The 25,482-nt window shown below is 40.0% G+C and overlaps 2 pseudogenes; one reads left to right on the forward strand and one right to left on the reverse strand.

Moving 5' to 3' along the window:
- Nucleotides 1-6,748: 6,748 nt before the first annotated feature.
- On the forward strand, nucleotides 6,749-7,641 carry LOC143643623 (membrane-associated progesterone receptor component 1 pseudogene; annotated as a pseudogene).
- Nucleotides 7,642-13,068: 5,427 nt separating this feature from the next.
- On the reverse strand, nucleotides 13,069-24,772 carry LOC143645214 (TBC1 domain family member 12 pseudogene; annotated as a pseudogene).
- Between the last annotated feature and the right edge of the window lie 710 nt (nucleotides 24,773-25,482).

Consider the following 25,482-nt stretch of genomic DNA (forward strand, 5'->3'; position numbering starts at 1 on the left):
ATCCCCAGCCCCCATACAATCAAGGGTCACTTTCTGATGCCATAACTGACTGGCAGATTCTGAAATTTCAGCCCAGAAACCACAAAACCCTCACTAATCTAACCCAATAACAGGTAGAGGCCCTCAGGGGTGCTCCCACAAGCCCTCTCCACTCCCGGGCCTTTTAAAACTTCATTCCCTGATGTGATCCCTGCCCACCTTGGCAGTATCTTTCATTTGTTCCTAAATCCCATTTGTTCCTCATCAGGAGTAATTTCATCAGCAATTTATTCTGCCCAAAATGTTTCCCGCGCCTATTCATTTATTACTCCCACCTGTCAGGTCTCAGTTTACATATTTCTTACTCAAAGAAGCCTTTCCTATTCCCTTAGTTCATGGCATTCTCACCCACTATGATTTCTTATATGCCCTTTTCGTTTTTCTTCATAGCACAGACAAACGTTTGTTACCTGCTTATTTGTGTTCGTGGCTCTCTCCCTTCCTACAGAAAGCTCCGTGCCCTTATCTGTTTCCCTCACCACTCTACCTAGTACCCAGCCCGAAGTTTTCACTCACACTCCACTAATACTTGTTTTAAAAAAGGAAGGAGAAGGGTGCACGGGTAGTTCAGTGGTTAGGATGCCCGCCTTTCATGGGGGAGACTCGGGTTTGATTCCCAGACCATGCACCGCCGTCCCCCCCCCCCCAAAAAAAAAGGAGGAGAGGGGTGCGAGTTCACTGGTAGAATTCTCACCCGCCATGCGGGAGACCTGGGTTCAATTCCTGGCCCTTATACGTACCAAAAACAAGCAAGCGAGCAAAAGAAAGAAAAAAGCAAGCAAACAGAAATTCAGCAAATAGTGCTGCAATAACGGTATACTCAGACAGAAAAAGAATGAAATGTGACCCCCACCATAAAGCATACAAAAAATGAAAAGAGAACGGGGGAGAAGACTGTAGATGTAACTGTTAGCCTGAGCCCTTGACGCACTCCTTCTGCAGGATCCTCTGCATTCTCGAGACTCTAATGCCTTTCCTGTCTCCTTCTCCAGAGCTCATGCAGGGGTTCAACTCCTGGTGTCACTAGCTATGTTACACTGGATAAATGCCTGTCCTACTTAAATCTTGATTTCCTTTTCCTGTAAAACCGAAATAACATTTCCTACCTCACTGGGTTGTTAGGAAGATTATGAGAATCCATGTAAAACATCTAGCTGAGTGCTGGGGAAATAGTGATTGATAAAGGTCAGCTGCTTTTATTATTATTGCTAATAACTAACTTCTAAGATTCGTGCTATTGGACTTTTTTTCCACGAGAGTTCTCGTTTTACTGATATATGTAAAGAGCTCTTAAAAATCAGTACGGAAATGTGAGCAAATAGAAAAAATGGGCAAAGGTTATAAATACAAATTCACAGAAAAAAATGTTTAAAATTTTTTAAATTAATATAATCAGAGTAGAGAGCAGAAGAGATAGGGACATCGTCTGGCTCTCAGGTGCTCCTACATCTTCTCTCTTATTTTCCTTCTAGTGATGGGGAGCCAGAAAAGCACAAGAGCACGGGTCTCCTCCCTTGCCTGGGTGATGCTGCGTTCCCTTTCTGGTTGGTGGTTACCACTTCTCTGGCTAATGTGGACTGGCATGGACATCCGCTGGGAGGCTGGCATCCAAATGCTGGTTTTAATGAGCACACATGTGGAGGTCACATATTTCTCTAGTTCTTATCATGCCTCTTAAAAACTCCCTCCCCCACAAAAAAAAAATTGTTCCTAGGAATCCCCAGTGATGTGTCATACACGCTCTCCAATGAGCTCCTTTGTGTCTCTTGTCATTGTTTGCTCTTCTGCTCCATTCTGCTCCTTAGAGAACTTCCACTGCCATAGGACATGGCTGTCAGTGCTGCCAGGGTTTCACTGCCTTGAACCCATGACACATTCCTCTAAACGTGGGAGGAAAACCCCACTCCCCTAACTCTGTGCCACTCCCACTGAAGATAAGTAAGGTAGGACGAGTCATGTAAGGGAATTCTGCATGGAGATTTAGTTGCTGAAGAATCTAAAGGGCCTTCCCTGGAACAGGAGCTTTGCCCTGTGGGACTTACAATCCCCCATTCCTCCTTCATTCCATTTTTTCCTCTTTTTCCACTTTTTCTTCAATGTATGACCTTCTTAAAGTATGATCCCTGGGGTAGGGAGGGGAGTGAGGTGTCAGAAGTGAAGAATCTTGGGCTGATTCCCAAACCTTCTAAACCAAAACCTACATTTTAACAAGATCCCCAGGTAATTTCTATACACATTAAAGTTTGAGAAATACTGGTTTATAGGAGAGAATTTGGATTCTCCTATGCCAGTTATTTTGAAGTTCATTTTTTGTTCCTTGGGCCCCATGTCTTCCCTTTTGCATATGCTTTTTCATTAAAAAAAAAAAAACTTTTATTTTTTTTCCTGCTCTCTCCATTAAGGGGCTAGTTTCTTTCTTGTCCCTGGGTGAAATCTTAGGTGTGTTCCCCACTGCTTTTCCAGACACTCTTAGGAAATTGAAAAGTCATCTAGTCATTTTTAGTCATAAACATTCTCATTTCAGTGGTTGAAATGTCCAGTCCCTCTTTATTTAGAGAGAATATTTCTCCTTTCTCCCCTTCCCCAGACCGTGCTGATTCAAGCTGAAAGCCCAGAGTGTCCCTGGCTCTTAGTCAGCCCATAGTGTCTGCCACAGTTGTTCGACAGGGATTCTTTTAAAGCAGCCTCACTTCTGTTTACTGGAGACTCCCTAATAATCAAACACATAACCTAACTCAGTATGATAAGTTATCATTTACAGATAAACAGTAGATTTTGAAGGATTGTTGAAATCACCTGCACCAGTAACTCCATAAAACTCACTTCCCTTGATAAGTTTTAAGATATTTCGATATATTATGGAGAGAAAAATGATTATAATGAAGCTTTTTTGTTAGAAAAGATGCACAAACACTCTCTTTCTTTTCAAAACACTGCACAGCTTACATTGAAATCGTATATGTGCCTAGCCCATAAAGATAGTTTTCTTCTCAGCCTGTAACTTGTATCAAAGATTGGTTTGGGAACATTACAGCTCCCAGCAGAGAAGTTGAAAGGGGCTCTAACTGGTGTCCACCTGCTGCCCCAAGGTTTAGAGTTTCTAGAATTCACTCAGGGATTCTTTGGTGTGCTTCCTAGGACTGAAGTCTCACAAAATGCAAAGATGTATCTTGTGATTCACTTTTGCATCTTCTGTCCAGTTTGATTTCTCCATGGTGTTGGCCAGCTGGATGAATCAGCTCTGATTTTTTTCCCCCTCCTCTGATAAACAAGCTCTTAGTCTAGAACTTTCTGATGAATCCTGTAGAGTATCCAGAGTTTAAAGCGAAGGTTAGAAGGCCCTAAAAAAGCAAACGTGAAATCTTGTTCTTTTTTAACTGCTTGGCTGCTATGTCCTTTGTGTTCGACAAGTTTCTTAGAGCCTAAGGGGTCTTTTTTCTGGCTACGGAATTCTGGGGATGGGAATTTCTGAAGTACTGTAGAGACATTTTAGGGGAATCGTGGTTGGCTCACTAGAGGTTGAGGAAGAGAGGCTGTCTCTTTTGGAACAAATTTACAGCCATTATGCCACTGGCATTTGATAGGGTGGATGTTCAGTATGGACTCATCTTATGGGATACTTATGTGGGGCCCTTGGAAACAGCTCCATCGGCTTCTGCATTTGATTCTGTCACCATGAACCCTCTGTTGCCCAGACGCCTCTAGCAGGATGCCCATTTGCGTAAGCGTTCCTTGAAAACCCTCAGGCTCATTTTCTCCCTCCCCCATCTGGTACACACACACACACACACACACACACACATAAAGAAACATGTTATTCTGCTCTGCTTGTAGTGGTTTAGCCACTCCTCTTCATTCCACCATCAGGTGCCAGCCACAGCCTTTTGCCTTTAATCTTCTCCAGCATAGAACAAATACTAGTTGCTTTGACCCTCTCAAGTCTAAGAACAAAGTTTACCAGCCATTCTTTCAAAGCACCTTCTCGCAAGCTTGAGGATAGGAGGAACTCAGTCTCCCCCAAGGTGAGAAGGTGGTAGGAAAAATGCCACAGTGCTTCAACCATTTTTCCAATGTTCTTCAATATCATACGTTGAGGGGGTTAGGGGTGGGTATTGATCTAAGGTCACAAAATCAGTTTTCAGTTAGCTACTTTACAGGTCCTACATAGGCGGTCTAGCACCCCACTTTGATATATGATGATTGTCACCTACTGTTTTTCCCTTTGCCTCTGGGCCTTGGCTGCATCAGAGACAGGGCCCGTTTTATCATGTCCTGCTTTCTAGCTTCACTATGCTCCCATGAAGTGTCATTTTAAAGCCCTGAGAGAAGGAAGTATCACTGCCTTTTTTGGAGCACTATTTTAGACATGTTAGTGACAGACTGCCTTTTTTTCTCTTTCTGTCCGTATTAGCAGTTTGTTACCATACAATTTATTTTTGTGAGCATTCCTTTTTTGTGTGTTCTTAAGCACTGAGAAATGAGTTGGTCAATTCACCATGACTTTTGGGCGTACAAGAGTTTTCACATAGCTGCTTCAGAGAAGTGGGAAAAGCCTACTGTTTTTCTGATTCAAAACAGTTTAAGGCAAATGGTTTTAGATTTGTGGGCATTTCCTTTATACACTGGAAACTGACAGTAGGGAGGTGTTCTAGTTTGCCAGCTGCCAGAATGCAATATACCAGGAACGGAATGGCTTTTTAAAAGAGGAACTTAAAAAGTTGCTAGTTTATAGTTCTAAGGCCGAGAAAATGTCCCAATTAAAACAAGTCTATAGAAATGTCCAATCATAGGCATCCAGAGAACAATACCTTGGTTCAAGAAGGCCGATGAAGTTCAGGGTCTCTCTCTCAAGTGAGAAGGCACATGGTAAACACAGTCAGAGCTTTTCTTTCAGCTGGAAGGGCAGATGGCGAACATGGCATCATCCGCTGGCTTTCTCTCCTGGCCTCCTGTTTCATGAAGCTCCCCGAGAGGAGTTTTCCTTCTTCATCTCCAAAGGCCACTGGCTCGTGGACTCTCTGCTTCATGGTGTTGCAGCATTCACTGCTCTCTCCGAATCTCTCAATCTCCAAAATGTTTCCTCTTTTATAGGATTCCAGTAAACTAATCAAGACCCACCCAAATGGGTGGAGACACGCCTCTACCTAATCCAGTCTAACAACCACTGTTGATTAAATCACATCTCCAGGGAGATGATCTAATTACAGTTTCAAACATATAGTACTGAATAGGAATTAGAAGAAATGGCTGCCTTTACAATATGAGATTAGGATTAAAACATGGTTTTTCTAGGGTACACACATCATTTCAAACCAGCACAGGAGGTTTTAAACAAATTTGAGTTTAGAAAATCATCTTGAGCTTTCCACCTTGAGATTTCAGAGACATGGGATGAAGGTTTCTTTTTCTCCCTTATATGTGGCCTGGCTGGTGATATTGTGGGTACTGAGGGGGGTGCCTGGCCTGTGAGGCTGATTAGGGTTGGGGAGGGGTTGTGAACATCCTGAAGTAATGAAGTATCCTTCAACCTTAGGGATAACCTTACGTAGAGAAAAATTGGGTCTTCGGGAAACTATACTTTGTCTACAACATACCTTTCCCATTATCTGATTCTGATTTTATGGGAGATATTTTACAACTTTCTAAATTGTAGATAAATAGTAGTATTCAAACTAATTCTTGTCTATAGACATGCAAATAAATTCTGTGTGGGGCAAATGAATTCTAGAGGGACAAATCAGCGCTCCCCCTCAGAAAACAAGCAAAAAAACAATTTTGGCTCCATCTGCACAAGCGTTTTGATATTCCTAATCTTTAAATGAGTCTGTTCTTTGGATTCTCCTTTGAATTCACCATTACATCTCACCGATTTTCCTCATTAATGAGTTAAATAAAATCTTTTAGTACATGCGCATTTTTTAAATCTATATGAGAGTCATGATTTTATCTTATTCTGAAAATTAATTTTGCTTTAGAAGTCTTCGATCGAGATACCCAATGTATTCACCTTCTTCTCCAGAGAAGTGCGTCTCATATGGGCTGTTTAAGCCTTAAGCACATCTTTTTTTGACTCCTGGAGGTTAATCCAAAATCGCAAGGGATCTTTGCTGATTTATTTGTTTTTCTTCTTAACTCATTTTGTGTTTTGGCTTTAGTTTGTTTACGGCCAGTAATCGTTGGTAGCAATTGGGAATTCGATTTTATGATGTAGCCATTTGGTGATCTCTGTAAGTGGATTAATGTTTTATAAAGACCTACTTGCAGTGGGTGAGAGACGGAGAATCTGGGTTATTAGTCTTGTTTTCTTTGTCTATTGTGGGCTCAAACCAATTAAGAATGTTGTGCGCCCTAGAAAAGAAGCAGCTCTTTCATATCAGGACTGGTGATTTAGGGGCTTCTGTGTTTACTGTTGACCCATAACTGAATTTTTAGCTTCGAAGCTATAAACTTTCTCTGTCTGTATAGCACTTTGTGTCTGTAATTTAGAAAGGTCTTTACCCTTTATTGTATTAGTGTGTAACATTATTCTACCTCCAGAAGGTATTGATAAATTAAATTATAAGTTCTCATTAAAAGAGCTCTGATCTAATTGGCTGACAGAGAAAAATAAGTACTTACACAAGGCAAATATTCCTAAAATTCCCAAAGGTAATGAAATCAAACTTCTATATTTTAATGTGCTACATTAAAAATACATATATGGGAGCCCTACCTAGCCCAGCCCAACCTTTGCTCCAGAGATCATGGCTGCCGAGGATGTGGCGGCTACGGGCGCCGACCCGAGCGACCTGGAGAGCGGCGGGCTGCTGCAGGAGATCTTCACGTCGCCGCTCAACCTGCTGCTGCTCGGCCTCTGCATCTTCCTACTCTACAAGATCGTAAGCGGTGACCAGCCGGCGGCCGGCGGCGACAGCGACGACAGCGACGACGACGAGCCCCCCCCCCTCGGCTGCCCCGCCTCAAGCGGCGCGACTTCACCCCTGCCGAGCTGCGGCGCTTCGACGGCGTCCAGGATTCGTGCATACTCATGGCCATCAACGGCAAGGTGTTCGACGTGACCAAAGGCCGCAAGTTCTACAGCCGGCCCGAGGGACCATACGGGGTCTTTGCTGGAAGAGATGCCACATTTTGCCTGGATAAGGAAGCACTGAAGGACGAGTACGATGACCTGTCTGACCTCACTCCTGCCCAGCAGGAGACCCTGAGTGACTGGGACTCTCAGTTCACTTTTAAGTATCATCACGTGGGCAAACTGCTGAAGGAGGGGGAGGAGCCCACTGTGTACTCAGATGAGGAAGAACCAAAAGATGAGAATGATCGGAAAAATGATTAAAGCACTCAGTGGAAGCATATCTATTTTTGTATTTTGCAGAATCATTTGTAACATTCCAGTCTGTCCTTAAAACATGGTGATTTCAATATTTAGGAAAGTTTTGAACTTGCTGTAAATTTTTAAACTATTTGTAACATCATTTGTGGCACTGATATACTTAACTTCTGTCTTGGAATGTGCGTGATATGTATGTCTCATATCCAGAAAGTGAACTGCAGTGCTGTAACAAAAATAGTAATGTTAATACTGTTTTGCTTCTATCTGTCGTTAGTACAGGCTGAATTTAAATTTGTTTTTGAGAGACAGCTAAGACTTTGATATTTCCCAAAACAGGCAAAAAATGTTAGAAGGGCAAGTCCATTCAAGCACCAAGAATATGGGATCATCTTTTAGTGATGATGTTCTCTGAAGACAGCAATTGACCTAACTGCGTGATTTCTGTTTTATCTACCTCTAAAGCAAATCTGCAGTGCTCCAAAGCTTTTGCTGTTGATTAAAGAGAGCTGTCTGGTGACAAAATGATACCTTAAAGCTGGATTCACATGGAAGAAAAACATTTACTGTGTTTCTGGACTGCTTTGTTGTGTCTGTCCTCATTTGGACATTCAGACACCCTCACTAACAAGGTAATCTACATTTAGGACTAAAATAGGATCTGAACACACAAAAGAAAAGCTTTAGAAAAAAATCAGCTAGCTTGCCTAAAAACCAAAATTTTTGAAGATTGTAGCACTATCTTCCCAATTCCCATATGCATGGCAAAGCAGTGGTTATTTTATACAAGTGAGAGAGGGGCATACAAAATAGGAACAGGTGTTTACTCTCCTACGAGCCTTCACACACCCACCCAAAGAATGAGTAAAAACCGTACACATCACTAGCCAAGTAATTTTTAATGTAGAATATTTTCATAAGGTGACAGCCATTCTTCTGTTGTTGCAAAACTATAGTCACTGCAAAAGTAGTAGTTGAGTGTCTAGGTCTTTGATATTGGTCTTTTGGTTAACACTAAACTTAGCTTAAGTAGACTGTACAGTTGTATGAATTTGTAAAAGTATTATATGAACAACTAGTGAGGTTTCAAACTTCTTGTAATGGTAGTTCAATATCATTGTATTTTCTTGTGAACCATGTTTAATGGTTTTACCTCAAATCAGAAAAAAAATGAAGTGCTTTGGTCAGTTAATTAAATGGTTTTACCCAGCAAAAAAAAAAAAAAAATACATGTATGGGCAGACCACGGTGGCTCAGCAGGCAGAGTTCTCGCCTGCCATGCCGGAGACCCGGGTTCGATTCCTGGTACCTGCCCATGCAAAATAATAATAATAATAATAAACAAACGTATATATATATATATATGTGTGTGTGTGTGTGTGTGTTCTAGTTTGCTAGCTGCTGGAATGCAATATACCAGAAACAGAATGGCTTTCAAAAGGGAAATTTAATTAGATGCTAATTTACAGTTCCAAGGCCGAGAAAATGTCCCAATTACAACATGTCTATAGAAATGTCCAATCAAAGGCATCTGGAGAAGGATACCTTGTTTCAAGAAGGCCGATGACGTTCAACGTTTCTCTCTCATCTGGAAGGGCACGTGGCGAACATGGTGGCGTCTGCTGGCTTTCTCATGGCTCTACCAAAAGGGACTCTCTCCAAAATGTTCCTCTTTTAAAGGATTCCAGCAAGCAACTTCGCCTTCAGTGGGTGGAGAAACACCTCCATAGAAATCATCTAATCAAGTCACCACCCACAATTGGGAGGGTCACATCTTCATGGAAACAATCAAAATGCTCCCACCCAACAATATTGAATGAGGATCAAAGGGCATGACTTTTCTGGGACCCACCACAGATTCAGATCAGCACAATATATATATATACATATATTCTTTCTTTTTCTGGAGTGATGCAAATGTTCTAAAAATGATCATGGTAATGAATATACTACTATGTGATGATATGATGAGCCATTGATTGTACACCATGTATGGAATGTTTGTACGTTAAGAATTATTGTGTTGTCTTGTTAGTCAAGATGTAATGGACAGGCTGGAGGGAACTGCCTGAAAATGCAGAGCTGTGTTCCCGTAGCCATTCTTCTTGAAGATGATTGTATAATGATACAGCTTTCACAATGTGACTGTGTGATTGTGAAAACCTTGTGTCTGATGCTCCTTTTATCTACCTTATCAACAGATCAGTAAAACATATGGAATAAAAATAAATAATGGGGGAACAAATGTTAGATTAAAAAAAGAATTATTGTGTTGTAAGTTTTTATCAATAAAAATATTTAAAAAATACATATTCTTACAGAAACCAATTCAGAAACATTTTTTTTGCTTTGTTTTGTTTCTTTTTTTTTAATTTGTTCAGAAACATTTTAAGAATTCAAGTTCACAAAATTTAAGTAAATCTTTGGAAAGTGACACTATAATATTTTGGTTTAAAAAAGTTATGATTTTTCTGATTTGTCAATGTTAATTATAATTCATAACAATATTTCATTTGGGTATGTTTTTGCTAAATTTATAGAGGTTTATTGGTAAAATAAGCTGTTATTACTCTTAATGCTTTAGATTATGAAAAATACAAATTTGTGTTTAACTAAATTGAATCATTATTCTGACATACTGTTGCTTTCAACTGTATTTTTGTTTTGTAGAGTATCGGGTTGGTGATAGTTTCCAAAAGCCTCAAATAAATTAAAACCTTGGACTGATATTAAATTGAGTTAATTAATGGGTAATCATTGGATTCCCAGTTTATTTCTAAGTAAGACAGAATACTGAAACATTGATTATAAGCATAATTATAAGGTTACATGCCTTTGTTTCTTTTATTTATATGCTACAGAGAGACTTTATCTTTGGGTCGGTTAATAAATGTGTTCATTTTTGCCACCTTGATAAATTATACTATAGGGAATGTGCGTAGCTATGGAAAGTTATGTGTATTTATGAGTACTGAGGAGCTGCTAAAAAGGTGGGGTGTGGCATATAGTTCACAAGTATTCACCCTCTTCTCCTCCCCACCATACCCCCCTCAGGGTTTCCTCTGTGAAATAAAACCCTATTGTTAAAACCTACAATTTATGTTCGTGATTGAGATTACTTAGGAGCAATAGTTGCAGCAATTGAGAGCAATTGTTCTAAAGCAATTGTACTCAGGGTTTTGTGTGCTTTTTTATTTTGTTTTGTCTCCAAACCCCTTTGCACTCTTCAAATTTACTGAGGATGTTAAAGAGCTGTGTGTGTGTTTGCAGAGGGGGAAATTAACTATAAACATTTACCATATTGGGAATTGAAATTGAGAAGCATTTAAAATGTTATTTTGAATCATTTAAAATGCTTATATAGAATCATTTGAAGATAGCAACAAGGAATGCAATTCCATGCTAATTACATCTTAAGAATCTGTTCTCACCTCTTAGACCCCTTAGGGAGGCCCCTAAAGTAAAGTGTTTCAGTAATATTCTGGAGCAAAATATGAAAGAGTGTAATGAAGGACAAAATCTGGAAATGGTTTTATTTGCCTTAGTTCATAATACCTGAGTTCAAAAAGCTATGAAATGTGTTAAAATATCGGCAGAGTTTCACAATTTTGACAATCTTATTTCCTTGTTTTACTGTTTATTGCCTTCATCAACAATATGAAAAGTTTTTTTTTTTCGTGTAATCTGCCTACATAGCAAAAGATCCTATCTTACCAGAATAATTTTCTATGTTTTAAAATAACTTTTTTATGTTCTTGGCTACTTAAAAAAAATTCCTCACTTAGGAAAGAACTAAGATTCTTTACAATCATGTTACAGTCTCTGCTTATTTTTAGGTGCTTTCCTGTCACTTTCAAATGGTGCTAAATTTTGTTTCTTAGGCACCCATGATCCTGACAACAAATCTCCTGAAAACTATTTTTTTTCCTTCCAAAATCTGAAACCTATATTAAAATTAAATTTTCAGGGGCGGGCTACGGTGGCTCAGCAGGCAGAGTACTCACATGCCATACCGGAGACCCAGGTTCGATTCCTGGTGCCTGCATCTTTGAGATTTCCCAGAGGGGCCCTGGAAAATCAGAAAGGTTTGTTCTTTCACCTTAAAAAAGAGAGTTTTCAGAAATGGTTAGATTTTATTTAATCACGTTACTATTGATGAGTTTCACGGGTAGAATTGCTCAGTCTTCTGAGCTCAGAAGAGATGTTCAGTCTGCCTTCGGTTAAATATGTTTAAAATATTATTAATGTAAATATTTTAGAAATTAAACGCTTCATGGAAAGTCCCTAGAGATTTTCCAGTGTGTCTATTGATCAGAGTCCTGATGGTGTTTTACTTATTAGTCATAATTTTAGTTGTTATTTAAAATGTTAACTCAGTTGGGACCTTAATTCTTTGATTTGATTCTGGCATCTAGGTTAGTGGTTTTCATTTGAGGATGCATATCAGATTTATCTATGGTTTCTTATTAAAATAAATGTTTAGGGCCTACTATGAATTCCTTTACATGATATTCTTGATACATTCTTAGTATGTATATGTCTTGGTATATACTTGATTTATTATATGTATTATATATAATATAATATATATAATATGTCTTGAATTTTATGTTATAGCTCAAGAATTTGTTCTTTGTAAAAATTATTCTTATCTAATTTTATAAATCACATGTCATGTTCACAATCTTCTTTAACATTGACCTTAATCTTCATACTTACAGATAGTTTTCTCAAACTTTGGGGTGCTTTATTATGCATGCCATAGAAACAACCAGATTTCCTGGTAATTTGCATTATTCTTGTTTTTGAACTCTCATCAGACTTTTCATTTAAAACATTATCAGTAATAAATTAATCACAACCATTTTAAGTCTCTGGCATCTATATTGCTCTGATGCTTCCCTGAGCCTCTATGGTCAGCTACAGGCCGGAGTTCTTGTCTTCAACAAAGAAACAGGTCTCAGAGCCACAGAAGAGACTATAGCAGGTGTTTCAAACTTTCAACACTTCAAAAAATAGCTCTTGAGTACAGGCTTCTGATGTCATCACTTAATTTTAAGACTGTTCCGGATGGCTGAGTCAGGATTTCCAGAACTCTTTTTGGTCAAGGAGTGATGGGTTCATGACACTGTTAACCCAAGATCCAGCACAAGAATTAATTGCATAGGACTGAATAACCGAGAGAAGATTGTAGCTATTTGTTGGAAACATTGTTTATGTTGCTTTCACATTCTGTTCTTCTGGATATGAAAGGAAGCCGTTTCTCTTTCTTAATGAAGTTACCTGTAACCCATAAAAATTTGGTGGATTCTGTTTCTGTAAGCTGAAACGAAACATTTCTAGATGATGTTCTCCCTGCCTAACCACTCTCCCTGCTCCACACACACAATTCAGAAACTCTTATTAAGTCTTACTTTTAATGGAAATATAGTTATTTGCATAGGTTCAATAAGAATCTGCCCTCCTTTATACTGATGTAACTGGAAAACTTGGTTAGGCAACAAAGACGTCTCTGGAACGTCATATTTGAGAATGATCTTGTTTAGTTGGATATGATGGGCCGCTGATTTTTTTCCCAAAAAAACATTTTGAAATATTATTGCTTCCAATTGCTCACTTACAAAATGCTACCGTTCAACTGTTTACCCCAAATTATTTAAGCTTTTTCCTTTGGAAAATGGATCTCCTAACAAAATACTTTCTTTTTTTTTTGTAATGCTGTCAATAGATCACTGTATTTAATTCAGCCAACAAATTCAAAATCACAGTTTTCCATTTCTTGATTCTTTTGCTTTTCTCTAACTTTCCTCCATGCTTCTTACACAGAAAACAAACAAACAAAAACACAAACAACAAAACTTTCTTACATTTCAGTGAGTTTGTTAATTATGAAGATTAGCTTTTCAGAGCACTACTGTTGTTCTTGGCTCCTTTTTAAATATCCTTCATTACAGACACAAAGACCTATATCCATCGTTTTTATGTTCTACATCTGAATGGTTGCAATACAGCTGAATGGCTTTTCTGTTGTGATGTGTTCTGGCAATTTAGTTAGGAACTGTGCTATATGAACTAAGTCCAATTTGTAGGAAAATACCTTCATTTAATTGGCGAACTCGTCATCCAGTTCTAAATAAAAATTCCTCCCCATCTCTGCAATAATATATATTCCAGACTGGACAGGCCAGGTCAAGTAGAAGTGATTTCCTATACAGTGTGAAGATCCAGGTTATCATGTATATGTCTTGATATGAAGAAATAGTTTGGAGAAATTTTCTTCAAAAAATACTTCAAATATTGCACAGTATTACAACATCTTACTGTGATCCACACAGAAAAAGGATGGCTAGCATAGCTTAATTATGAGATATGCATATGCAGTGAAGGCATCTTTCTCTTCCAAATTGAGAATGAGAACCGCTGCAAGGAAGGATATCCTTTGGACAGAACCAACATCAGGTCCGTAATATGGACACGTTCCTAAGGTACTACAGAACATCATGAAGTGTGCCATCCTTGGAAAGATGGAGAGATGGGAATGACTAAGATCAATTCTAGACTGGCCTCCAGATCAACAGGCATACCTTCTGTATCACAGAGAATATGTTCAGAGAACTTGCTCCACCAAGCCTTTCCACCATTTCTTTGATCTTGAGAGGAATATTTCATAAAGTGCAGGAGTAATATTTACCTTGTTTCCCACAACTACACTCCAAACTTTACCGTAAATGCTAGGGGCAATCCTTACCCCACAATTTTTAAACTTTTTTCTTACTCTGCATTACTTCTTAATTGGGCAGAGTTTAATGGTCCAAATCACCATCACACTTGGGATAATTTCTTCCTGCTTAAATTGTCTTTGCCTATTTTCAAAGATGCATTGCTTTAATATCTCAATTTTGAGACTCAGCCACCATCTCATCATGTTCCTGTCAGTGACGTAAAGCTTCTTCCACAGATTTGGCAGGAGGATTTCTTGGAAGAGCCAAAGATTTCTTTGGACACAAAAGCAATGATTAATCGTTTGATGGCCCATACTCAAGAATGAGAACAGTTGTAGAAAGTGGCTCAAATTCAAAATACTCATGTCTTGAAAACCAAAGTGGTGGTTTACAGGTCCTCTCTGTTTGATATTCATATTTCCTGCTGAATGATTTTGGAAATTTTCTCTAGGAGAGACTTTACCAAATTTCCAAACAGGAGTACTATGGACAACTGATCTGAGTCCCTCTGTTATTTTTTCTCAATAATCAGAGATAGGTGGTGGGGCCACCCTAACAGTGGCTTACCTGCAATGAATTTCAAATTTCAGAAATCCACATTAAAGTGGCAGAAGAAACCACTCCCACCCTAGTCCTCTCCGCCCTGCTCTAGCACTGAGTTGCTTCAAGTCCATGCTGTTACTAAAGCCAGCAGAACTGCTCCATCCTTCACCTCTGTGATACCGGGCAGCAGCCATCAACACCCTCGGGGCCAGAACTCTTCAGACTAGGCGAAAGGGGCCACAGAGCCAGCAGAGGGGCTGGTCCCCTGCCAGTTGAGAAACTATAACCCTGTGCATGACCAGCCACTTTTATTTATTTGTTTGTTTGTTTGTTTATTTATTTTGCATGGGCAGGCTCCAGGAACTGAACCAGGTCTCCAGCACGGCAGGCGAGAATTCTGCCACTGAGCCACCGTTACACTGCCCATGACCAGCCACTTTTAAGGAACTAAAGTTGACTCTATGGAGGCAATGCTGACAAAACCTGGGAAAACAGGCCTGATATCTGGCTTTCAGGGTCCAGCCTTACAGGTGATAGGGAAGGTTCCTATCACAGCAGGCAACCTTCCTGGGAATGGTTTGAGGACTTGGAGAAGAGAGAAATTTGCCCAATCATGTAGATGCTGCAGGTGAAATCTGGCAGAGTTTTGTGGGCTTGGTTTCCCAGCCTCAGGATCACAAATAGAGGCCTTTAAAAGTCCAATCTAATATTCTTCATGCAAAATTCCAAAGCAGAGCAAACTTAAAGGCCTTCGTGGTAATTTAATATTCTTGCTGCAACTATGTAAATAACCAGGCCAAATCTAATGAATCCAGACTTACTTTGTGAACTAGAATAATCTTTCTTTGAGATTCTTTTGGGTCAAAAGTTGGGGAAGACAGTAGGGAAAACTTTGTGCTTCTTTGGAAAATTATACATTGTCACCGACCTGGGTTATCTGGTTCTGATTCTGTGGGAACTGTTTTACAACCCTGTAAATTGTACGTAACTAATAGCAATGCTAAATAATTTTTTGTCTATAATTAAACAACTTCTGTGCTTTGGAGAGAACTGAAAACCAGTTTGGGCTCCATTTGCACATTTATTTCAATATTCCTAATCTACATGGTGATTAATATATTACTATGTAATGATATTGTGAGCCATTGATTGTACACCATGTATGAAATGTTTGTATGTTAAGAATATTCATGTTTGCATGTTATTCTGCTTTGTCAATAAAAAATACGTATGTATTCCTGATCTATAAATGTATCTGCCCTTTGCATTCTCCTTTGACCTGGTTGTAACATTGCAATAGTTTCCTTGTGAGTTAACTAAAATCTTTTATTTTAAAGGTGTATAGGAATCATGATTTCACTTGTTTTTAAAAATTATGTTTTAATAGGGACACAATTTCCTAGTTTAACCTACTAGGAAATAAATCAGTATATGTGACTGATCACATATGCCAAGGGAGTCTGCCACTCCCAAGAAAGGCCTAGGGACTTTCAGACCTCAATGTCAAAGAGGTTTTTGAGGCAGCCTAGTTTGGGAACCTTCCAAGAAACTTAGCAAAGGGACTTTCTGGGAGGCTTTGTGGCGGCAGCCCTGTTCAGAAGCCACCTGTTATTGTTTTCTCTTCTACTGATTAAGGTGGTTTGAGACTTCTTGGCAGACATTGTCTTGGTCATTTGATTCCTCTTAAAAGGTTTTGTATTGCTCAGATGTGGCCTCTCTCTCCAGCCAACACAACAAGCAAACTCACCACCCTCCCCCTGTCTACAAGGGACATGACTCCCAGGGGTGTAGACCTCCCTGGCAACGTGGGACAGAAATCCCAGAATGACCTGAGACTCAGCATCAAGGGATTGAGAAAAACTCTAGAATGAGCTGAGACCCAGCATCAAGGAACTGAGAAAACCTTCTCCACCAAATGGGGGAAGAGTGAAATGAGACGAAGTGTCAACGGCTGAGAGATTCCAAACAGAGTTGAGACGTTATCCTGGAGGTTATTCTTACGCATTAAGTAGATATCACCTTGTTATCCAAAATGTAATGGAGAGGCTGGAGGGAACTGCCTGAAAATGTAGAGCTGTGTTCCAGTAGCCATGTTTCTTGAAGATGATTGTATAATGATATAGCTTTCACGATGTGACTGTGTGATTGTGAAAACCTTGTGTCTGATGCTCCTTTTATCTACCTTGTCAACAGACGAGTGAATATATGGAATAAAAATAAATAATAGGGGGAACAAAGGTGAAAATAAATTTAGATTGAAATGCTAGTGATCAATGAAAGGGAAGGGTAAGGGGTATGGTATGTAAATTTTTTTTTCTGTTTTTGTTTTATTTTTCTGTTATCCTTTTATTTCTTTTTCTTAATTGATGCAAATGTCCTAAGAAATGATCATGATGATGAATATGCAACTATGTGATGATATTGTGAATTACTGATTATATATGTAGAACGGAATGAGCATATACTAAGAATGTTTGTGTTTATTTCCTGTAACTGTTTTTTTTAATTAATAAAAGATTTTTTAAAAAAAGGTTTTGTAGACTCCAAAAGTACATTTCAGGAAAAAATACCATTTTAAGACCCTCATTCTTTCTAATCCTTGCAACTAGAGCAAAGTCGTGCTGAAGTACTGCCATATGGGGCTTTATAAGCTTGTTCAAATTAAAATATACATATATGTAAAACTTCTTCATGCTTAAATAGAGATGGCAGGTATGGGGCAATCTTATTTTCCTCAATCTGGGCAAGCATATTCTTCAGTACCTTTTGATTTGATAGAGTAGCCGGTACTACATCTCTGCATACTACATTAGAGATTGGGCAACAGACTTGTGACTTATGATGCGGCAGAATTTAGCAGGAACCCTCCCTTGCTTGGTTACCTCTTAATTTTTAAGGGCCATCTTATTTTCCAGATTTTTTTTTTTGGTAAAGCAACTCCAACTTTATAAAATATTAGCCTCGTATGTCAAAAGAGGAGTATTTCCTTTCAGCAAGGTGAGAGCAATCTTTAAAACAGTAGAAAATAAATTGCAAAATGCAACATATAGAGTGCGTGGGTGGTTCAGTGGTAGAATGCTTACCTTCCATGCGGGAGACCTGGGTTCGATTCCTGGACCATGCATCCCCCAAAAAATAAATAAAAATAAAAATGCAACACATGGCAAGGATTTTTTGCTGTTGTTGTGGGATAGTATTACAAGTAATTCCAATAAATCCAGTCTACTTTGCTGTGGTGCTGACAGCAGTATTCTGGAGGGTTATACTCCTTACTTTGAGCCTTCCTGAGTGTCAATCACGTGCTGATTCTTGGGCAGTATTCACCAACAGAGGAACTTTGTAAGTCTATCAAGAGAATATCTGCAAGGATTCTTAGTGGTATTATGCTTCCAGAAAGAAAGGCAATAGAATGGGATACATCTGTTGAGCCAACATGTTTATAATTAGTCATGGTAGCTTTTTAAAATAACATGTACTTACAATTCACATTTATGGTGAGGTTTTCCTTGCCCAGCAGAATACATTATGATGTAAAGGATTCTGAGATTCTGGTGGTGGCCATGGAAAAGCATTGTTTAACTACACTCTTGTCATAGACTCTGTCCACTACATACCCACAAAGTTCATAGAAATTGTTTCTTCATTAAAAACTTCCATGGATATTTTCTCATTTGGACATTTGTTTAACTTAAATTACAACTCCCTGTTTAACGATTGCCAGAAGGTAAAGTCCCAGGCAATATTCTAAAGAAACTGCTAGTAAATACTGGAATTTTAGAAGGCCCAATAAATGGCATCTTTTTCCCTTCCAGAATTCTGAAATAAAGTAGTAAAGGGTAAACTCATCAGTCTTGGGATATTCAAATCCTGCACATTCTAAAGAAAGGAATGTCCCTTTACCAACTCCTAGGAATTAATCTCCAAGCCCTTGCAATAGCCTGTCTGATGCAGGTGTTTTTTGTATAGCTGGAATCTAGAGCCAGGCCAGATAGTTTATGTCAACAAGGTGATTTATTGTAGGGTCCTTAGGCTATGCTGTATCACTTTAACCACTTAGAGGGTTAGAACCGAGTGGCTAAGGGCAGTTACACAGGTGCTCCATGCCTACATGACTGGCCCCAATAAAAGCCATAGACACTAAGGCATAGATGAGCTTCCCTGGTTGGCTTTTCTTTGTGTATATGGTCACACATTTCTGGAAGAATTAAGCTCTGTCCATATGACTCCACTGGGAGAGGACAACTGGAAACTCATGCCTGGTCTTTGGTTAGCGGTCTATGGTTAGAGGCCTGAAGTGTATAGGGAAAAATTCCTTCTCACAAAAACTAGAGAAGTGAGAAAAGAACCTTCCCCTATTTACAATATAATTTCTCAAATTTCCAGAAATTTAATTTACCCTCATAAAATAGCTTTGTCCCAGTTTAGGTGATCTAGAAACAAAGGATTCAGTAATCATAGGTTGTATTTCAAACTGTTAATAATGACACACTTATGATCCAACTCCCTGATTTTCTTCCCGATTTCCTTTGATTTCCTTATCACAAAAGCCATTTGCTAAACAAAGATGAGGTGGGTGTTTTTTCCTTTTAGTTCGTGTTAGTTTGCAAACTGCCAGAATGCAATATACCAGAACTAGAAAGTTTTTTTTCTTTAGAAAGTCTTTTAAAAGGGGAATTTAATAAGTTACAAGTTTACAGTCCTATGCCTATAAAAATGTCCAGACTAAGGTATCCAGGAAAAGATACCTAATTCAAGGATGGCTGATAGGTCTAGAACACTTCTGTCAGCTGGGTAGTCATGTGGCTGGCATCTGCTGGTCCCTTGCTCCAGGACTCCTTTGCTTTCAGCAAAGTGGGGGTTCCTCACTTTGCTTCTCCAGGACTGGCTTTCAGCTCTTGGCTGCTGGTTCTCTCCAGGTTCTGGCTTGCTTAACATCTCATGGCAACATTGGCTGGGCTCTAGGCATTTCCAAATACATGTATATATAAACATTTCTTTTTTTTTTGGCATGGGAAGGCACTGGGAATCGAACTCGGGTCTCTGGCATAGCAGGCGTGCACTCTGCCACTGTGCCACCATTGCTCACCCCATCTCCAAACATTTGTGTCTCTCTAAGTGTCATCTGTGTCAGCTCTGCTCTGAAGTTTCTGTCGGCTCTGTTGTTTCTGACTCCAAAATATTTCCTCTTAAAGGATTCCAGTAAACTAATCAAGATACACCTGGAATGGGTGGAGCCACATCTCCATCTAATCAAAAGGTCACAACGCATCCACAATTGGGTGCAACACATCTCTGTGGAGATAATCTAATCTTATTTTCTAACCTGAAGTATTGAATCAGGATTAAAAGGCTGCTCCCACAAGATTGGCTCAGGGTTAAAACATGGCTTTTCTGGGGTACATATTTTCAAACTGGCACACAGTAATTAATGTCTTTCAAGCTGTCAAAATTATCCTTGCTTTCAAAGAATTTCCTTAATCTTAATGATGAATTTCCCAGCTGATGACTTGGGGCTTTTTGTCTTGGAGCCTTGACATTCTCCCTGAGATTGCTCAAGTATTGCCCTAAAGAAGGGTCCCAGAGGATCCCACCGTCTGCTGTTAGAAATGCATGTTTTGGTAATGACAGTGGTCCAAATCTCGGTCAAGCAAGTCATGAAAACACGGGAGGGCATACACTGTGCTGAAAGTGGTGTGTTAAGATGCGGGTGGTCTTCCGAGCTGTGCAGGCATCCTGTGCATTCTTCCAACAAGCTATTACTTCATCTATGAATTGACAATAGGACAAATTAGCCTGAAGTCAGATGCACATAGCTCCGGTTACTTAGGGGAGCATTTTTAATTCCTATTTTTGTGCATATAACATATTAGTGCAGTCCTACAGGTAATGTGTAAATATATTGAAATTGCATGTCCAACTTTTTTCCACATATGGGTGTGCAATCAAGACTACAAAATAGTAGTATATACCATAACAATATGAAAATATCTAGTGATTCAGTTCCTCAGACAATCTTGCCAATTGATGTTGACTGGATTTAATCAGTGATTGTGCAAATTTATCTGCAATTCACACAGAAGGAGCATACAAACCTACCCTTGATGATATTCTTGAAAATTTCTTCTATGAAAATAAGGACTTTATTTTGTTCATTTCTCTATTTCTTTAACCTAAAAAACTTCATGGCACATGGTAAATGCTCAATATTTACTATGGATGAATTTCATATCCTCTTTTTAACAATCATTTCTTGCTAGTTTGCCCTTTATGGTTTAGAAATTGGAATCCTCATTTTTTATGGCACAGGTGTACATGGACATATTCACCAAGAGTTACACAGAAGTTTCTTTAAAATGACTAACCTCACATATCTTGATATTTCCATATGCCTTCACCAAAGCCATATTCAGTTCCACTTAGGATGACCAGCCATCCCTGTCTGCCTGAGACTGAGGAAGCTCCCTGCACACAGGACTTTTGGTGCTAAACCAGGGATAATCCTGGGCAAGTGGGGATGAGTTGGTCATCCTGGTTCCACGGTGCACCAAGACCCTGTAAAGGAACATTCCTGTTTCTGTATAATGGTTGGCACAGGAGCATCAATCACCTGTGGGCAACATAACAATGGAATTTGGTCAGATCTTAGGATGTGGACACCCTCAGGTGTCCAGTATTTTGTTCAATTTAGGCAGCACAATTACAAAAAATTTTCCCAAAGTTTATTAAAAATCAAAGCATTGAAAAACTTTACATAAATATGTATCAATTTTAGTTTCCACATTGTTGTCCACCCAAAATCTGTGTAAGTCAGGATTCTCTAGAGAAACAGAACCAACAGAAGAGATCTGTAAATAAGAGATTTATAAAGGTGTCTCACTCAACTGTGGGAATGGAAAAGTCCAAAATCTGTAAGGCAGACTGTGAAGCTGTCGGCTCCAATGAGGGGTCTGGACAGACTCCACAGGAGAGGCTCGCCGGCTAAAGAAGCAGTGAAAGAGTCTCTCTTCTTTCTTAACAGCTCTCATCGGATATCTTGTTATGGGAGACAAGCCTTAGTTGATCACAGATGTAATCAGCCACAGATGTAATCAACTGACTAATGATTCAAAGCCTTCCCGTTTATCAACTAGCCACGAAATATTCTTGCAGCAATGATCTGATCAGTGCTTGCCTGACCAGACAACTGGGCAAAATCACTTGGCCAAGTTGACACCTGTTCTGGTTTGCTGGCTACCAGAATGTGATATACCAGAAATGGAATGGCATTTTGAAAGGGGAATTTATTAAACTGCACTTTTATAGTTCTAAGTCTGTGAAAATGTTCCAATTAAATCAAGTCTATAAAAATGCCCCCATTAAGACACCAACAAGAAGTTACCTTCACTCAAGAAAGGCCAACGAAGTTCAAGGTCTTTCAATTGGAATGGCACATGGCGAGCACAGTGTCATCTGCTAGCTTTCTCTCTAGGCTTCTTATTTCATGAAGCCCCCCGGGGGCATTTTTCTTCTTCATCTCCAAAGGTCTCTGGCTAGGAGGGTTCTCAGTCTTATGTCTCTGCTGTTCTCATCATTCCAAAGCTCTTTCAAAATACTTCTTCTTTTAAAGGATTCTAGTAAACTAATCAAGATCCACCTGGAATGGGTGACATCACATCCCCCTCTAATCCAAGGTTAATACACGCAATTGGGTGAGTCACCACTCTGTAGAGACAATCTAATCAAGCTTCCAACCTACAGTACTGAATAGGGATTAAAAGAAATTACTGCCTCCATGAAATTGGATTAGGATTAAAACATGGCTTTTAGCGGGGTACAACAGTGGCTCAGTGGTAGAATTCTCACCTGCCATGCCAGAGACCCAGGTTTGGTTTCTGGAGCCTGCCCATGCCAAAAACATAAATACAAAACATGGCTTTTCTAGGATACATGAATCCTTTCAAACAGGCACAACACCAGAATCTAACCATCACATGATCGAAACATGATCCCTTTTGCTAAGCCTGTAGCACCTGACCGCAGTGGTAGCCAGGCCCATCCATTTGTTCCACCATGACAGAAACGGAGCACAATCCCGGTGCTAGGACTCAAGCTTTAAAATCCCTGGAGACATGCCTCACAGTGGTTTCCTTAATGTGAGCTTACAGTCAGTATTGTTAATGGGTAGAGTTTAACATAGGTCTACGATTCAGTTTTTATAAATGTTTATCAATAGGTTCACAATTTAAATATTCTTAAATATTTTTGGTAACTTTCGATCATCACGAACTGCAGACAAAATATGTGCTACTCTGTTATGGACTGCTTCCTGGAACCCCTGCCACTGGGCTCTCGATGGTCACGTGGGTCAGAACTACTCCTGACACGTTAAAGCTTTCCCATCACGATCAGACATCAGATTTCACAAAAATAAGCTTTTCATCTCAACATTCCCCACTAGTAGACTTCAAATGCGGACCTATGTGTGGTGCTCAGCAGGACCCCAAACCCTCGCTTTAGAAACAGGAAGTCAGATGACCTATGAGATGAAGCAACTCCCAGGACAACTGTGGTGCTTGGAAGACTCAGGGCCAGACAAGATGGATATATTTTTGTTTTAAAAAAAGTAAAGACATGGTTTGGTGATAGAATGCTCGACATCCATGCAGGAGACCCGGTTTGATTCCCAGATCATGCACTCAAAAAAGAAAAGAAATGCACTCAAAAAAGAAAGACAGTGGTTGTCCTGGCAGAATACACTTCCAAGGTATACCCATGTGCATCTGTGGTTGGGGCTGGCTGCTCCTGAGCTCCACGCAGGGCTGGACTCTTCTGCAGCACACTCGAGCCCCTCCCCACAGTGCTCAGAGCAGCTGAAGCACTTTTCATAAGTTTGCTCTTAGCAGAAGGAATGCATACTCCTATACAGATTCCTGAGTGGAATCCACACAATTCCTCTCTCCACATTCCTAAAACTGGGCACCATTTTTGGGAATGATATTCACCAGACCCACCATTACAGGTTATGTTACTAAAAATGACTGAAGCATTTCAAAGCTCACTGTTTTTAAAGATTTTATGATGTGATAACCTTTTCTCCCCATAGAAAGTTGTACTTCTAGCACTTTAAATGCTGATTTTTTTTTTTGGTTTAGTTTAAATGAACCAAAAACATTAAAACTCTGTGGTCAGAGCAAGATTGTAAAGCTGGCAGGGCAGTTTGTCATCAGGCTGCGGGGCCAAGTCCCTTCCTAACACTGCAAGGCCAACTCTGCTCCTTTGCCTTGAGCTGAGAAGCCTCATGTTTGACCAAAAGAAGACACGAGAAAGAAAACCCTCATTACGCTGTTCATAATGACGCTCACCAGGTAACCAGCCAACAGGATGAACCCAACTTAAAAGAAGGCAACTTGTGAAAGGACCTAAGACTGATTTTTAAAAAATTCCCTCCTCTCTTAAATATCACTTTTGTGAAAATATGAAATGAAAGACAGTAGAATAACCCTATCCTATCCTCCCAACCCTATCCATTGAGGAAAGAAAACCCCAAAGCATTTGATGTTTTCACAGACATAAAACAAAAACATTCAAACTGCATAGGAACACATACAGCAACTACAACAACCCTTGATCCAGAGCTGCTTGGACACTGAATGGATCACCCTGGGAAGGGAGGAAACAACGTGCGCATTTAATAAAGTTTCACAGATGAGCAATAAGCTGTTCGCTAGCGTGGACGGCACATCATGTCACAAATGGACATGCACGGTGATCATCAGTGGGCATTTCAAGAGCCCCAGGGGTTGGCAGGCTGGATGCTGGTCTCAGCTCTCCACAGAGGGTTCCAGGCCACTCCGTGTCTGTCTATCTGTCTGGGGGCGGCAGGCCAGGCCCGTGACACAGGGACCCTTATCTGCTGAGACTGACAGGCAGACTGTCCCTCTTGTGTGTGTCTTTTCCTGCACCAGCCAGTGCGGTTATACTGGTGGTGTCTTCTGTTGCCTGCATACGGCCGCACGCCTCCACTGCCCAAAGAACTGTTGGCACCGCCTTCACTGTGGCCCTGCGAGCCTTTCACCGACAGCTTCATGCCATTGTGCTGCTGATAAGGATGAGGGCCGGGCAGCGGGTCAGGGGATGCTGAGCAGATGGCCAAGAAGAACATGTGGCAGACAGCTGTCAAAGACAGAGCTCCTTCAAGGCCCGCTTGTCTGCAAGGAGCAGGGTTGACCCCAGGGGTGGGGGAAAAGTAGAGTAAATCTGGTCTAAAACAATAGCTTGTAAAAGCTGCCAGAATGCAATATACCAGAACTGGAATGGCTTTTAAAGGGGGAATTTATTAAGTTGCAAGTTTATAGTTCCAAGGCCATAAAAATGTCCATACTAAAGCATCCTGAGAAAGATACCTTAACTCCAAAGAAATGATGACGTTCAAGGTTCCTCTCTTGGCTGGGAAGGTTGCTAGCTTTCTCTACAGGCTTCTCCTTGGCTTTTCCTTCAAAGGACTTCCCCAGGGGTATTTTCCTTTTGCATCTCCAAAGGCTTCAGGCTGAGTGGGCTCAGTCAGCACTGAAGCATTTTCAAAAATGGTTCCCTTTTAAAGGGCCTCAGGAAGCAACCCCACCTTGAATGGGTGGGTACACATCTCCATGGAAACCATCTAATCAAAAGTTACCACCTGGGACAGTGCATCGATGGCTCAGTGGCAGAATTTTTGCCAGCTATGGCGGAGACCCAGGTTCAATTCCCGGAGCCTGTCCATCACCACTACCCTCCCCCCCCAAAAAAAATAGAAAAAAAAAGTTACCACTCATAACTGGGTGAGTCACATCTCGTTCGAAACAATCAAAAAGATCCCACCCAGCAATGTTGAAT

The sequence above is a fragment of the Tamandua tetradactyla genome, chromosome 8, assembly GCF_023851605.1.
Source record: "Tamandua tetradactyla isolate mTamTet1 chromosome 8, mTamTet1.pri, whole genome shotgun sequence".
Lineage (NCBI taxonomy): Eukaryota > Metazoa > Chordata > Mammalia > Pilosa > Myrmecophagidae > Tamandua > Tamandua tetradactyla.